The 14465-nt window shown below is 45.1% G+C and overlaps 1 long non-coding RNA gene across 1 annotated transcript; it reads left to right on the forward strand.

Annotated features, from left to right (window-relative positions):
* The first annotated feature begins 956 nt into the window (after window positions 1-956).
* On the forward strand, window positions 957-7571 carry LOC115327536. The gene is made up of 2 exons (XR_006077513.1): window positions 957-1093; window positions 5597-7571. It is a non-coding gene; the product is annotated as an uncharacterized LOC115327536 (long non-coding RNA).
* Window positions 7572-14465: the final 6894 nt, after the last annotated feature.

Genomic DNA, 14465 nt, shown 5'->3' on the forward strand with positions numbered 1-14465 from the left:
CGAAACGCAAATGTAGGTCACGGCTCTGTTACCGACCGCAAACAAGAGTTATCGTAAAGGCGAGGCAGTGAAGTGTCTTGCTTTCCAGTTTCCATTTTTGTCCTCGTTTCTGGAGTTTGTCATTCACAGCGAAGTGCTTCCTACGAAGCACTATGAACTAGCCAATACGCGGAATCTATAGAGAAAGTTTGGCAAAGGACAAAACTGAAAGTATGTGCAAATCTAAAAAAAAAAAAAAAATAGCTACTTTGTGACATTGACCACGACGTTTCCCTGCTTACGTCATGCTGAGTGTCCCATCGCATGCTGTTTTTATACTCTAAGCATATTTTGAGTCTGGTCTTTCGCAGAACTCTCTCCACACATAGCAGCCATTCATTCTCCCAAGTGCTTTGCTAGAAAAAAGACGGAAGCGGATTTCTTTAGAAAGCACGCACCTTGCCCACAATGCCCGCAGCGAAGGAACAAGGATGCTTTGCGAGACCAGAACGGGATTTATTGAGGTGAAATTTAAACTGCACGACACAGATTATCAGAAGTGAGCGTGAAGTTATACGGACTTTTCGGTCTGGATTTTGACCAGCCAACCTGGGTTCAGAATGTCTGTGCCTTGCCTCAGAGCCACCTATTATGGTCCATGAAGCTTAAAACCGCAGTCACGCTCCTCGAACATCATGCAAATGACGCGAAGTTCTCTTGCAGACATGATGACAGATTTATGTGCGGAGAAGCCTCAAACATGTTAAAAACATGTTTCTTTCATACGTATGCTTGCTTCAAAACATGTCTGCGGACTGTCTTTTGTATGACGTATCAGCGGTGTGAGGACGGTTTTAGGGAGGCGCGTGCGTTGCTTAAATACTCAATCGAGCACCAGGGTCTTCCAAGCATAAGAAGAGTATGAAATAGTACGGTAACAATAATAATAATAAAGAAATCGGCATGCGTTCTTGCAGGAGGTGATGATCCCAGCCCACCTCAAGGTTACGGCAGCCCTCCGGACGTGATAATTATCTACGGCCTCGGAGGCTTGTGCCTCATTTTCGTACTTCTGTTGGCGATCTACGGCGCAAACTACATCATTCAATCTAAGGTATACGGGAATACTGGGGCCTACACACATATATACGTATATCTAGTCGGTTGCATCCTATAGAAACTACTGGAGAATCTCCGCCTACAAATAACCAACGCATATCGAGACAAAAAAAAAAGGGGAGGTGTCGTATAGCGACACCAATTCTTTGTGGAACCTCGGGGACGAAGAATCACCACCCGAATGACATACTGAAAACAGCGCAAATAGGCGGGTCAAAGCAAGCCACACAGTACATGGCGCTGTTTTCGTGATAGAGAGTTTTAGGGAACCGTCTTTGCACGTCCGATACGGTACACGATGGGCCCTCCGGTACGAACTGCGCATGCGCAGCCACACAAGACTCGCATATGGTCAGTTCTTACCGGAGGGCCCATCGTATACCGTATTGGATGTGCAGAAACAGTTCCCTAAAACTCTCCAATGTCGTTCACAATCACCGACTAACCCAGCAATCCACTATCGCTCTGTAACTCCCCTGCACGTCCCTAAGTCGCACGACAACGGCTCGTATACATCGTACAAAACACACGGTGCCCACTGCGACACGATGACATAATTATCCGCGAACATGCCTCGAACATTTTGTAAGCATTCTTGATTCATACACATGTGTGTGCTTCGAACACATCTGCAGACCTTTTTTTTTGTATGACCTATGTAAGTGTTGCAAACAAGCAATTCCAAACACACATCAGAGTGTGTCCTCAGACTGCCCTTTGTATATGATGTATAAGCAGTGCGACCGCAGTATAATGTTTCGAGAAAGACATTAGATGCCGATGTTGGTGGTTTGCAGTTAGAAGAGCATACATAGCTGTAGAGCAAGCTACGAGAAGAAAGCGTTCCCTCGCAACCCGCATCATGTATGACGAGAAGATTGAACCATAAAAAACGCTTGCTCCAGCCTTTCTTTTCTTCTTTTTTTTTTTTTTTTTTTTAAAGGGTTCGCCATTGTTTACCTAAATACAAATTCTGCAGATCGGGGTGCCCTAGGCTGGGTTCAATCCCCGCCCCTGCCGGTTTCGATCTGGATGAGCACGGTACCAGCGCGCGGTTGTGCACTGCCACTGCGTGGTGCACGTTCAAGACCCCGAACCAGCAATAATTTCTTACCTAGAGCGTAAGCCAGAGTCGCCGCACCTCAAAGGCAGACCGACCTAGCACGAAACATACACAAACGTCTTTTTTTTGTTTGGGGGGGGGGGGGGGGGGGGGGGGCTTATAGTTTCGTAAACACAATGTTGGAGCTGAAGTTCCCGGAATGATTGGCGACGACGCAGCGCTTTAGTCGCCAAAGTCCAATCGCCGCGCCTACGTCAACTTTAATATCAAGCAAGGGGCACAGATTAGAAACAAGTACTGCGTCAAAAACAAAAACAAAAATGATTAAAGTTTCTTTTTTTTAATAAAGTACTTAGTAAACTACGTTGCTGGTTTAATGGGTGCATATCATTTAGGTAAAAAAAATAGTGCATTAAGACAAAGACGCGCGCTAAAAAGCTTCATTCGGAAAAGAGCAGGCATGTATAGACAATTGCAAGGATGGCGCACCGACTGGTGCCCCACGCGTGCAAGCGCAGGCAGCTTGCGCGTGAATATAGCTTTGGCAAGCTTGCAATTGCACAGGCTTGTCCGCACCAGCAGAGACATGGCGGCGGCCAGTGGCCTCGCTTGCAATCGTCTATAGGCACTCAATTTACCACGTGCCCTGGCAGCATAACTTAAATTATAAATAAAATAAAATAAAAAGTATATACACAACCAAAGATGGGATGTAGCCTAGAATGGCTGATGTACAAACTGCCCACTAATTAATCTGGACCGTCTACTTTCCCGCAAACCGCTTGTAGTGGCAAATCGCTGCAATCCACGTAGGGACCTCGGTCAATGACGATGCAGAAAATATTCCTGGAGTAATGAAAAAAAAAAAAAAACATGTCTGCGTTCTGGCACCGGGCATGACGGTTTACCGTCTCAGCGTGGTAAAATCGTCCTGCCCAGTGCGGTAAAGCGTCATAATTGGACGCTTTACCCAATGACGCCTCGTCATTGGCCGAGCATCCTCCGTGGAGAGCGGCGATTGACCACTACAAGTGCTTTGCGGGAACGCAAGCGCTCCAGATTCGTTCTTATGCATTGCAACGATCTTATTTCGATTGTTTTTCATTCTGTTTATTTTGGCTTTTGAACTGCTGTAGTAGGCGTTTGATTGTTTATGGACAGCAATGTGAACGACGACGACGACAATGACAACGACAACAATAAAATTATATAAATAACAAATTAATAAAATTTTTAGAAGTATTTTTTTCTTCTTTATTATATGGTAACAAGGGAAGTCATATACAACCTTCGTGCTGTAAAAACTGGGTAAACTTTTGTGCTACATTCAATGGAGAAAAGTGACACTGGTGATCTGCTTTTTTTCGATCATCTTCTTACTTATGGGATCTTTTTTTTTTTTTGAATTGGGAGTGTCAGGATTCAGTTGGAACTGCTGTAAAAACTTTGTGGTAGTTCAGATTTTTTAAAATCTAGAATTGATCTTTTGAAATTCATGTATGTATAGCTGGTTTTGCCGCACAATAAGGCTTTGGCAAACCTGCACTCTGCACTGAATATGCTCATCGTTCGACAATTATATTTTTGTAATTATTATTAATAATATTGTTGTTATTGTTGTTCTTCTTCTTCCTATTATTATTATTGCATTGCCGGTGACGGTGAAAATGACGAAGAATTAAGCGCTTGTCCAGTCAGGCCTATCTGAGATTAACACTAAAAAAGAAAAGCAGACAACGCGACCTCAAGGCGCGACGAGGTTTAGTACTCCTTATCTATCTCCATCTATTTGGATTTATATTAAAAAAAATATCTGAATAGTTGGGGACAAAGAAAAAAAAAGAGGTGTTTTGCATCATTTCTTCGGTCCTGTAAACAAAGAGAAAAAAGAAAAATAGAACTAAACACACAAACAAACACACGCATTCACGCACACACGCACACAGATGAAGCAGATATCCTGAAATATTGTCCTTTATTTCTCAGAGCCATTTACACTGAGAGAGTTTGGCCATCTTAAGGAGATTTCGACAGCCTGGCAACCACTGCAGCGTAGTCTGACTAGAGTGTACTAGAAGGACCGAGTGGGGCGACCGGAATGCTATTTAGGTACCTCCGCATGTGGAAAAAAAAACCGGCTAATCCAAGCCACTTCGCTCGTAGCGCCCTCTCGGGCACAACGAGCGAAGCGGTTCGGATTAGCCGGTTTTTATGAAAAACGCGTTGCGTTCCAACGCCAAGATCGTTCCACAAGCGGCGGCGCCAAAAAAACGCTTCGGTCGTCTCACTCAGTCCTTTCTAGTGCACTCTACGAAGGTGGCGCTGCGATCGAAGTGGCTTGAGTCCATCTGATCGCTTTCCACATTTTGAGGTGCAACTGAAAGCATGAGCGGAGCCTGTAGCTCCGTCCCACTCGTTCCTTCTAGTACACTCTAGTCTGACACCCGGGGGATGACTACTTCCGTCCGCCATTTTGTGGCTCTGACTCATAGCAACTCTTTGCGATTTCTCTGAAATAAAAAAGACAAAGAAATAACTCCATATTGTGTTATCGTGAGATCTACTGGTTCTAGTGGGCAATAAAGACGGCTCTGTTATTTCTGGGCCCACTGCGCCCTCTCAGCACCGGGTGTTACTTGGAAAAATGTTCGTCCGGGTTGCAAAACCTAATAACAGTTTAAACTTTTCTTCTTTTTTTTCTTTTTTTTTATCATGGGCTTTCTGGTACGAACGGCGCATATGTGCGAGTCTTCTGTCGTAGCGCGATAGCGCATGCGCGGTTCGTACCGGAGGGCCTACTGTATACCGTATCGGGTGCGCAAAAGCGGTTCCCTAAAACTTCCTCTAGTGTTTGTACAGTCATTTTACAGCGCCGTTCTTAGGTGCCCGTTTCCGCCTAGACCGGCGTCGCCGTCGGCGTAACCGCCACGCCAAACTTAGAGGGAAATTGCATTGGTGTTGAAGTCACGTGACGTCAATGTTCCCGCTAAATCTAGCGGAGAAACTGAAGTTGTTCACGGGTGACGTGACACGAAGTCATGTGACGTCATTTTCCCCGCTAAATTTAGCGGGGAAACTGAATTGGTGTTAAGGTCACCTGGCGTCAATCTTCCAGCTAAATTTAGTGTGGGAACTGTGGGAGGGTACAGAGGAGGAAGAGGAGGGGAGGAGGAGGAGGCGAGATAAGGAGGAGAGGAGCAGGAAATGAGAAGGAGGAGAAGAGGGGGAGGGAGGGTGCGGAGGAGAAGGGCATACCCTCCTAATCTCGCCTCCTCCTCCTCAAGAGCTGCGCTCTGATTTCGCATTACAGAGATTTGTAAACGTCTTTCATTTTTTGTTTGCTGCATAAGCACTGAGACTGCCGCTTTACGGCACTACTGACGACGAGATTTTGAATAACCAGGAGCTAAATCCTCATTCTTGACGCTAACGCAGCAAGAAGTCAGGCTGCTTGAATCCGAAAGAAACGATTCCTGGATCCCGAGAGTTCCAGAGTGGCCGTCGTCCGAAGAGGTCCCGATACCGGTGGTGATTGCCACGTCTCGTCTGGCCAGGATCAGTCCTCGCTCGTCGCTGACGGCGTTCCCGACGTTGGAGACGTTCCTCCGGCAAGACTACTACTTGACAAGACAGAATGACGTCGGCGTGCCAGGAGGGACGGGAGGTGAACGGGTTCACTCAAGACCAGCTCTCGAGACAGCTTTATAGACTGACGGCCTGTCTCCAAACGAAGTCTGCGTTTGCCCACACCAGGTGTGAGCACAGCGCATGCGCAGAAACCAGATTGACGCGAAGTAAAGCGTCTGCGCATGCGCCGGGCCCACCGCAACGGCGTGGCGTCAAAGACGCATGTTGGTTTTGAGCTAGACTGGATTTTCCGGTGTTTATTTATAAAAAAAAAGAAAAGAAAATCGGGGGATGTTTTTCGGTATTTAGTTTTTTTTTTTAAGATATCCGAGTATTCAATTATATATATAATTCGGACAGTTGCCAAAAAACGGTCATTCGTTAACTAACGCGAAACTAGGAATTTTACTATAAGAGGGGAGAGTTTGGACAAAAACAGTCCTGTCTAAAACAAAAATTTCAAAAATGTTTTTTTTTTTATTTTGTATTGACACCAACGGATGTTTTTGGTGTTCTTCGGTTAACACCGAAATGTCCACACGTTATAGCCCACCTGACAGCCATTGTATAAAATTAAGTGCTTTAGGGACCCTACACACTTCTCAAAGTGAAAGTCTCCGAAGTTTTCTAGTCTCTCCATCGAGCTATGCAGACATTGTCGGAGGCGTGTGTCTTCCTTGTACGGGAGTCCTGTCACATTAATCGTACAAAAACCTGTCCGAAGACATGTTCAAGCATATTGGAAGCATACTTCGAACATGCCTGAAACAGGTTCGCTGATAATTAAGTCACCATGTCTGCGCCGCGTCTGTTGTATGTGTGTTCATGAGTAGTATTACTAAGGGCTTGAGACACGCCAGCACACTCTGAAGCCCGGATGCGCACATACATGCGCAGACGGCCACTCTACTAACCAGAAATGTTAATCATCTATGGGCATGTGACCCGCTTGTGTCTATGGCGAAAATATTTGCCGATTTGCATTATCAGCAGCTCTTTCTTCAGACCTATGTTGTGCGCTTGTTGTCCCGTTCATCTGCTGTCTTGTCGGACGTGGGATCGGCATTAATGACGGGCCGAGTTGACTTCCATCGGCTACATGCCACAAATCACTATGTTATCATTGCCGTTCGTTTTTGTTTTCTTTCGAAGTTGCTCAATGTTTGAGACACAATAGACTGATATCAAAGAAGAGTCAAAGGGTTGATACTGTTATTGACTATAGATAGGTACACGAGGAGAGATCTCAAGGGAAAGCCAAATTTTGACACTTTTTTTAACTAGTAGGAACGCGGCTCTTATCATTCAGTGTTTAGAAGAAAATAACATCATCGTTGTCGTCATAGCTTTTGTCGTGATGTTCATCATTATCTTAATTATTATTGGTATTATAATCACCATAACCATCCACATTATGCTTTCTAATCACCATGTCTATTTTATTTCTACAATCCGAGCAGAGTAACCAACTTGGTTAATATGAACAAACGTTTAAACCCTAACCCATCAAATCAGGAATGTGCCAGCAACATACGGACTCAAAACCAGTTGTTCTAGCACTCTAGCTCTAGTGTCACATGCAACATAGACAGTATGCTTGAACAGCAACTTGAAGATGTAACCGCGGCGTAGACGCATGCCCGACATCGTGTTACAGTTCTTGTGTGCAGCAGATTTCCTGTGCCGTAATCATGATATATATGTTTCAGCGTTTCGTTTCCGTTAGCAGATGAAAAAGAAATATTAATCAATAAAAGTTTGGATAAACAGTTCTAGCAAGGAAGAATGTGTTCCGAAGTTGCTGAAGAAATATCGTACCTCGGCATTATATACTGCAATAATTGCTACGTTTCTCATCAAAATATGACACTAGCTATCGGTCTACGTGAAGGTACATAAAATATGGTTGTATTGCACATATTAAGAAATAAACGCATAAAACGTCAAGGTCATATACATCAAAACAAAGGTCATATATATCAAAATGCTTATGCAGGGTGTTGCATTTCAAGCTCAACAGATTTGTTGCGCGATTTTTCCGTCTCTTATCATAGCCCCAGCCTTGTACCTGCGCCACGAGTGGTCACTTGAGCGTACAACTGCGCTTCTCACGCGATCAAAACAGTTGTAAGCATGATTTGTTTAATGGTTTTTGATGAAGCTCAGCACGCTTCTAATTGGAACCAGATGACTATTTTCAGCAATTAAAAACCTAATTCAAAGAATTCACTTAACGAGATGACTGATCCTTACGATCAGGCCGCTATGCTATATTCTCCTGTCCGTATAACTCACCTGCACAAACCGCATAAGTGCAGCTTTCACGGTCGTTTTTCTAAACAAATCTGATAAGCTTTAAAAAAAACTGTAATTTACTGTTTCATCTTGTGCATCAGTAACTAGGGAAAAAATCAAACCACCAATTTTAAAAAACGAAACGAAAACTTAAACTATGTTCTCGTCAATATTGTGAAGGATCAACACACCGAAATAAATATATATGAAATTTATATGACGCTAGCTTCCTCTGTATGCAGGTAAGAAAAAGCCACAGCGTGACAGTAAAAAACCACCCTGCAAGCCCCAACGTTTCTTCCGTATTATACAAATACAAAGAAAAAAAGCCGCATCTCCACGTGGTGAATGATGTTGATTGGGGCGAAGCTCTGGTGGTGCTTGTCTGCGTAGACGCTGAACCGCAGCATGCCGAGCCTTTCGTTCATTTTCATCCATGTCACGCTTCGGTCAAATTCTCAAATGCGTATATAACCACGTTCCATACCACACATTCTCTTTCTGACATGGATGAAAACGAACGAAAGGCTCGGCTAGGGTGCCTTCATGTGCGCTTTGCTTAGGGTGGAGACATCTGGCCATTTTGTTCCCACTTTTACATTTATTTTTTGTTCAGAAGCGCGTGAAAGAGCGTGTCCCTTCACGCGTCTGTGGCGCTGACTGTGCTATGGCGACATTTTGTTCTCGTCGATTTCTTTGTATTTTCCCCGTGAGCGCGTGCTGTCGGCAACGGGTACTACAAAGGGTGGCATCACTCTAAATAGGGTGCCTCAATGTCCTTCTGTTAAGGGTGATACCACCCTTTGTAGTACCCGATGCCGACAGCACGCGCTCGCGGGTAAAATACAAAGAAATCGACGAAAACAAAATGTCGCCATAGACGCTTTGCAGTAGCTGTCCATGGGCGCCGCCATAACTGACCTTCAGTTTTTGTTCCCCCTTATTACGTTTACTTCACTTCATTATTACCATAGCAGGCCAGGTTATTGCCATCTTAGATTTTATTCTGTCTTTCTCCCCAGCATTGGCCTTTGTGGAGGCTCGTCCACACCAATTCCAGTGGCTCGGTATCTCAGTAAAACAAGAGAAGGTCAGTAATGGCGGCTGTATTCTGGCGCGTGTGTAAAGCGTCTATAGCACAGTCAGCGCCACAAACGCGTGCAGGGACACGCTCTTTCACGCGCTCCTAAACAAAAAAGAAAAATAAATGTGTGGGACAAAATGGCGAGATGTCTCCACCCTAAGCAAAGCGCACATGAAGGCACCCTAACTCTAAACAGAAGGTCATTGAGGCACCCTAGGCTCGGCATGCTGCGGCTCACCGTCTACGCAGACAAGCACCACCAGAGCTTCGCCCCAATCAACATCATTCACCACGTGGAGATGCGGTTGTTGTTTGTTTTCGCTACACGAGCACGGGAGCACGTGCACACGTGCTCGTGAGCACGTGAGCTCACGAGCAGGAGGACGAGCCCCTGACGCCGGACATCGGACGGACATACGGACATGGCTAGCCCCTAAGGAGCTTCGCCCCTCAAAGCGATGCCTTCCCATGTCTTGGTTCCTGTTCACGAAATCTCCGCATGTAAACGTACCTAAAAGTACTTTCCTAATTATATCAGGTTTCAGTCGACCCCAAACCAAATAGTCACGTGAAGGAAGTATAAGCCCAAAACACGACCAATATAATGCTCTTCAAGTTACTGGTTGCAAATATAGACGCTTTACACACGCGCCAGAATACAGCCGCCATTGCTGACCTTCTCTTGTTTTACCGAGATACCGAGGCACTGAAATTGATGTGGACAAGCCTCCACAAAAGCCAATGCTGGGGAGAAAGACAGAATAAAATCTAATGGTATATTCGGCTGGTCACTTTCGAGCACTCCAATCATCCGAGTCGTAGCTACCAGATCCCGGAGCGCCTCCGCATCGGAGCGAGAGAATCGGCGCGCCCAGCCGAACGCTCTTCAACATTTGAGAGCGGCAAGCCGAGCGGATAGAGGGTGGCGTGCGCCACTAGAGGACGGCACGAGCCGCCCTCTAGCGGAACTTTTGCTCTTTGGATTCAAAGGGTTGAGCAGTATTCAGTGATCCATCCATCCGTAAATCCTTGAAAAATGGCAACCGTCAACGCGGACGCCGATAAGGTCATCGCAAGCCAGCCGTGCCAAGCGGAAGTTCCTGCGTAACTATCAAAAAAAGACGACATTACAGCTTGAAAACTCTCGTACTTTTGTACTTACCGCTTTTTCCGAGTAGGTTCGCACTATAAAAACATTGGCCTTGACCTTGGGCACCGTACAAGACAACGTTGGTGCAAGGCAACGTCGGTACAAGGCAACGTTAGGTACAAGGTCCGTCAAACAACTCGGCAAACTTCGCTTCGCAAACACGGTCCTCGTCGTCGTAGTCCGAGCTGCTGGTGTTGTCGCTGTCTGCTAGCTTCGCCAGCAGCACTGGCGGTGCCACCACTAACATTAAACGTCTTCGTTTCAACGACATTTCACCTCAATTCGGGGAGCACAACACAACGGTGACGGCGTCGAGACTGACGGCTGTTTTTCGCAGCCCTCTTTTTGCGGAGTAGCCGTTCTCGCCGTCCGCTTCCTTCACAAAAGCAAAATGGCGGAATGGCTGGAGTCACGTGACCGGTCGGCAGCCAGATCTCTCGCGAGCTCCCACTTCCAAGTCAGAGCGCCTCAAACCGCTCCGATTCGGAGGCCGGCGAGAGTCGGAGCTTCGAGAGCGCTCCGAAAGAACCAGTCGAATATACTTGGAGCGCCTGGCATCGACCAGTCGAATGCACACCGGCTTTTCAGAGCGCTCCAAGAGGCCGAAATGGAATTAATTATAATTAATTGCATTTGTTGATCCAAAGTCATTTTAGGTGTTTGCATTAGAGAGAGGGTTTGCGATGGTCGTCGCCTGATTCATTTTTGCAATCGGTCGTGATCGTCTGCTATTCTAACTAAAATTCAACAAGTAGTATGTTGATATTACAAAACGATTGCCACAACAAAATGTAAAGAGTATAAATATACTTTTTATCTCATTCCATGCAAGTAAAAGTATGATCTCTTTTATTTCAGTTTTACTACTTTCTCAGACGTTTGACTTGCTGCCTTCCCTGTAGGATTTCGCTCAATCAATGTATCCACAGCTGCTAGTCTTTTTTTTTTTTCTTTTTGCTTGTTTTTGGAGTTTCTTTTTTTTTTTTTTTTTTTGTCACAACTGCAGTTTTTACTAGTCCTAAAAAGGCGTCTCTTGTTATTGAAAGGAATCGTAGCAAGAGCGTTATTTAAAAATAGATAAAATTGTAAATGCTGGGGGAAGGATACTTGTTTCGGCTCCGTTTGTGTGAAAGCCATACCGATGCTGTTACCTTGGTTTCCTTTTAATGAACATAATGAAATCATTGTATTAGCGCGTTAACTTGCGTTGACCTTTTTTTTCTTCTTCCCGGTGTTTCGATTGAACAGGTGGGTAAAAGCGTGTAAGGCGCAGTAGTGCAAGTGGATGATTTCCAAAAAAAGGATCACAGTTAAAAAGTAAGACACGCGCAAAATACAAAAAAAAAATAAAAGTCCCTAGCGCGACTTGAACCCTGAAGTTTCACGCCGCGACGACAAGTACTGGCGCTTTAACCTCTCGACCACAACAGAAAGCTTTTTTTTTTTTTTTCTTTATAACAGTTTTATTTACCAACGGCATGTTCAGGCTACATATACATTTGCTTAGCACACATCATTAAGAACGTTTGGAGTTTTCACATAGTTTTTCACATTTCTTTACCCACGAAGGCAGGTCATCTTGATCCGTGTAGATACAACGTATTTGTGTTACAAATTCCACGAAGTAAGCTTCAACTGGCCGTGGGTTAAGATCTGCGTTTCTAACTGCCATTCTGGAGCACCAGATACTGTATAGACAAACGAGCATTACGAGGTCGTACGGCACAAGTTCGTGAGAAGTAATTGGAAGAAAACGAATCGATTGTGACGTTATTTCTAAGTCCTTTTTCAATGTCCTCTGTAACACGTCCCAAAACAAAAGGGCGTCCCAACAAAAAATAAATACGTGCTCTATAGTCACAGGCGTTTTACACAGTAGGCAGTTGGTGGTCCAAGGAACAAAAATTCCTTTCTCGTGGAGCCATGCTTTCACTGGGAGGGTCGAGGTGTGAAGTTTAAAGAAGAAACTTTTTGCACGCGGCGGGATCGCCATTTTCTTAACACGACAAAGAACATCCTGGCCAGGGCTTTGTCTGTGCACTGCGCGATACAAGGGCTCTGGAAAAAGACTGTCATACAGAGCATTAGACAGGCCCTTCCTATTTACAGATGACAAAAAGTCCCTGGAAAAGCGAACTGACAAAAAATTGTACGTATCGACAACCTCTTTGAGAAAACCTCCTATTTTGGATGGTTGCTCCCCGCAGCTTGAGACCAAAAATGTAGGCAAGTGCCACGCCAATTTTGTTTGAATGACAGCGCGCATAAATGGTTGTTCGATGTCTCGTAGAAAAAGGAATCGTGACACAAGTTTTCGTACAAACAGGTGTGCAAGGCCCAGACCCCCTGAGGGATACGACGGAAAAGATTCTCTCTTCTCATCGGTTCCCAACTCGATTTCCAGATAAACATAGCACAAATTCTATGGACGTTTTGCATACAACTTCGAGTACATTGCAACACTTGAAGCACATACATGAGCTTGGCGACAAGGAAGATGTTACAGGCCGTTGCCCTCGCAAAAATTGACAAATCACGGTTCGGCCAGCGTGATACCTTCCGTTTCAGTTCGGCTGTTGCTTCGGACCAGTAAACACCAGGATTGTGCATATGCTGGAGTGGTACACCAAGGTATTTTGTAGGCGTCAAGCCCCATTTGATTCCTTCGAACTCCAACGGCTTTGTAGCCCATGAGCCGTGCCAAAAACCGTAGCATTTTTCTAGATTCACAGCCGCACCACGAACGTCGCAAAAGTGTTTAACCAATGCGATGGCGTTGGTCACACTTTTATCGCTGCAGAAAACTGCAACATCGTCGGCGTATGCCAATACCTTGACTTCGAGTGAGTTGAACTGAAAACCTTGTACATTCGCGTTCTTCGCGACGCTCAAACAGAGAGGTTCCAAATAAAGTGCGAACAACAATGGTGAGAGGGGGCAACCCTGCCGCACTGAGGACAGTACGGGAATGCTCTCAGTTACGTTGTGGTTTACTCTCAGTCGTGTGGAACAGTTCTGATATGCCATTCGCACTCCGTCATATAAAACGTGTCCAATGTTAACATGTCGCAAAATGGCCCAGAGGAATTTATGGTTCACACGGTCGAATGCCTTCTCGAGGTCAATCTGTAGCATGGCACTCTGATCTTCTCTATCGGTACAACAGTCTAGAATGCCTCTGGCTACGTGAATATTTGTTTGTATTGTTCTACCCGTTATACCACATCTTTGATGATCGCCTACCAATTGGCATATTACATGCTGCAGCCTTCTATTGAGAATTTTTGCAAATATTTTATAATCTACATTGCAGAGACTTATTGGCCTATAGCCCTCTACACGACGCAACTTGGCGATATCCTCAGATTTTGGAATTAAAACCGTGTGAGTTTTCATGAAAGACAGCGGCAGTACTTTTCTCCTATAAGATTCTTCGATGACAGCGAGCAAAATGGGACACAGACGACTTTTGAATTTTTTGTAAAAAGTTGAACAAAGCCCGTCAGGGCCTGGCGTTTTACCCCCGGGCAGGTCGCTTATTGCTCTTTCTACTTCTTCTACGCTGATGGGTTCCTCAAGCCATTCCCGCGTGTTGTCGTCTAGCCTCGGCATAAGAGCCAGGAGGTCTTTCATTTCAAAAACGTGCCTTCCTGAAGTGAGTGAAAAAATCCGTCGGTAATGTTCTACAAACGCTTCCTCGATGTTTGTGCTATCCGCGGTGAGGGTGCCTTTTCTCTAGATTTCGGTTATTTCTTTGGACATTACATATCTTTTTTCAGCTATCAAAGCTTGCTTGGTAGGTTGTTCGCCGCAAAGAAACCTTTGCGTTCTTGCGCGGACTACAGCGCCTTCATATCGCGCTTTCTGAAAGTGTTTGAGTTGGGCTTTAATATTTTCTATGTCTTTTACTCCTTGACCAGGATTAGTACATTCTGCTTCACTCAGGGCCTCTAAATTGTGCTGCAGTTTTCGCTCTTCTGCCCTGGCGTAAAACTTGAGAGTGCTCGATCTTTCAATTGCTGACATTTTAACCTCCTCTTTGAACCGCTCCCACCGTTCTAAGGGGCACATCCCGCTTTGCTCAACCATTCTATCAAGGAGATCGTCCACTGCAGCTTCAAATGTCTTGTCTTTAAGTAGGCCTGCGT

The sequence above is a fragment of the Ixodes scapularis genome, unplaced genomic scaffold (assembly GCF_016920785.2).
Source record: "Ixodes scapularis isolate PalLabHiFi unplaced genomic scaffold, ASM1692078v2 PGA_scaffold12__126_contigs__length_90152505, whole genome shotgun sequence".
NCBI classification, from domain to species: domain Eukaryota; kingdom Metazoa; phylum Arthropoda; class Arachnida; order Ixodida; family Ixodidae; genus Ixodes; species Ixodes scapularis.